Below are 2,500 nucleotides of genomic sequence, written 5' to 3'. Positions count from 1 at the left end.
TGCTGACGCCTCTGGAAGTGTATATCAGCGTCCAGTCTTTGTCTCCATCCCCGAGAGTCCCTCATGACGAGCCGCCAGGCAGGGTTCAGCTTAACTTTCAATTCCTCGCGACGAGTCTGGTTGATTTGCCCAAGTCATGGCTTCTCAGGTTGTTACACGGGCCTCCTCCACCTCTCGGAAAGAGACAACCTGGTTGGCATAATCGGTCTCGAGGAAGGGAGCCAGGTACCTGTACAGCCTGTGTTGATGGTCCGGTCATTATCCAGTGCAACTGTTGAAGTGTTGGTGCAGGAACACAACCTTGCCTCACTCCTGAGTTAACAGAGAAGCTAGGCAGGTCCCCACATCACTTTTCAGCACCAGTATACAGACTTGTTATAAATCCGACTAACCTTGTCAGAATTCGCCTAAATCTCAGGATCTGCCAGAGTGATCCGTGAAGCACCGAGTCGACCGCCTTCTTGTGGTAGAAAAGAAAAAAATGAACAAGATCACTGATCAGTTTCACTAAATCTTGCTCCTGCAAAAATCCACGTTCGAACTCAGTGCTTGCTTTCCACAATAACGTGAGCACCAGGATACAGTCGATTGGGAGATCTTTAGTCTATCAGTAGTCTATGATCGTCTTGGAAAGTGTTAAGAATATATCGAAAGTAGAGGATCGGCATATTTGTTTTATATAATGACTTACCAGTAGCTGTCATGTGTTATCTTTTATCTTCCCCCAATATTTACTCTAGGGCTTGGTTCTAGTCTATGTCCCTTTGTCGTTTTTCGTCCTTGAACATATATCTCTGTGCCTTTGTCTCTTTGTCTCCCCCTGACCTCAGTGTTAGTTTGTTTATTGTAGGTTTAAAATTATTGATTACATGTTTCCTTATCTGAAGAAGCATGAAAGGGGTAGCGAAGCATCCCTTCCGTCCACTAGCTTCCAGGTCACCCTTGGGCAAGGTGTAGTACCTGTCTGCCTCCCCTGCTAGGGCACAGCTCGATTCATATAACAAGTGAACAATTCTGGAAAAGGTTAAACAATTTAATTAGTGTGGCCCTTAATGAAAATGTTGCTGATTGATAGGTTCTGACATAGGATTTACTTATTAGTATAAGATTGAGAGCATTTCTACTCGTAATTTACATATTGGTTATTGATTTTTTATTTGATAAGGTCGTAAGTGAAGTCCTACGGGGTGACTTCCCCTACCACTACAAGTATGTGGCAAAATTCATCTCCTTCCTCTCGTTTGCACAGCTGACATTGCCGGCGAGGGGGACATGAGTATAAATAGGAGGATCAAAGCTTGAAACGGATCTTGCTCTGCCTTCACAGACAACAGACCCCAGGAGCCCCGAGAGAGAACTTTTGAGAGGAGCTGATTGGAGCTGCTGCTTATCGTCAAGACGTCGTCTAGACCCGAGATACCTTAACAGCTGGTGTATGGGTTGTAGTCCAGCATCTCTAAGGAGGAACCATATGTGTTGGTTTTCCTGATGATAATCAAGTGTGAATATTGTTTACTTACTCTTTGGTGGCTATGTTATAGGGGTGAATGTAATAACTGTAAAGTATTTTTTTGCAGGAGCAAGATTTAGTGAAACTGATCAGTGATCTTGCTCATTTTCTTCTTTACTGTAGATTCAGTTTGAGTTTCGTTTTTAAACTTCTCTCAACTCACCATCGTTCAAGTGACTGCTCATTATTTTTTCTATAATACAGTCCACAATTGTCCTGTTTGTTAATTGTACAAGTGAAATTCATTAGGATGAGAACAAATTTAGCTTTATGATGATAATAATTTTCCATAGGAGTGTAGATTCTTTAAAGTTAATTAAATTGATTTCGAAGGTTAGTGACCTTGGGAGGGTCAGGCCATTCATAATCTTATTATTCAGGAATTATTCCCCACAGAAATTTACTAAGTATTACTAAACAATTTTAAGATTCTCAAAAGCGCCTTGAAGTCAGCCCCGAGGATCGCAATTGCACTCTTACGAAACAGGAACCAGGTCGGTCGGCGTTGCCTCCAGCTGTCTGAGCCGCGCCTACAGTGAACCACCAAGCTTCCACCACTGAAGTCCTTAGCGTAAGTCAAGTCTCCCTCCGTAACTTTTATCACCATTATCTGCATCACGTATTTGGCTCACGTATATGGCTCCTTCAGAATATTTTTTAACCAGTAAAAAATCGGGATATCGATGCGTGAGGTTCACTTAAACAATTTGTTTTGTGTAATGGTTTTATTTTCACACAAGAGCGTCCATTCTGGTATTTTGGTTTGAAGCTAATTTAGAACATATATATATTTTATCTCTCCACCTGTTAGCACATTAGTCTGCTTCATGACGTCCAAATGTGTATTTTAAGGCCTCTGATATTAGTATCCGCTTAGTTCAAATACGATTTCTTTGACGTAGTGCAGCCTGCTTCGTTTCAGAGCTCAGCTACCAAGATTCCAGGCCACCGAAGCTTAATTCGTCGAAGGGTGAAGTGATTTGCAAGTTG

The 2,500-nt window shown here is 42.0% G+C and overlaps 1 protein-coding gene across 2 annotated transcripts in view; it reads right to left on the bottom strand.

Moving 5' to 3' along the window:
* Positions 1–2,220: 2,220 nt before the first annotated feature.
* LOC125043764 overlaps positions 2,221–2,500 on the bottom strand; it is a 28,792-nt gene continuing 28,512 nt past the window's right edge. For both annotated transcript variants that reach the window (XM_047640036.1, XM_047640037.1), the window contains one exon: positions 2,221–2,500. This exon is cut by the window's right edge and continues 1,063 nt beyond it. The gene's annotated coding sequence lies outside the window, so the exon portion shown is untranslated.

Source organism: Penaeus chinensis, chromosome 34, assembly GCF_019202785.1.
Source record: "Penaeus chinensis breed Huanghai No. 1 chromosome 34, ASM1920278v2, whole genome shotgun sequence".
Lineage (NCBI taxonomy): Eukaryota > Metazoa > Arthropoda > Malacostraca > Decapoda > Penaeidae > Penaeus > Penaeus chinensis.
Note: the sequence above shows the minus strand (reverse complement) of the source record. Positions and strands in the feature narration are given on the sequence as shown.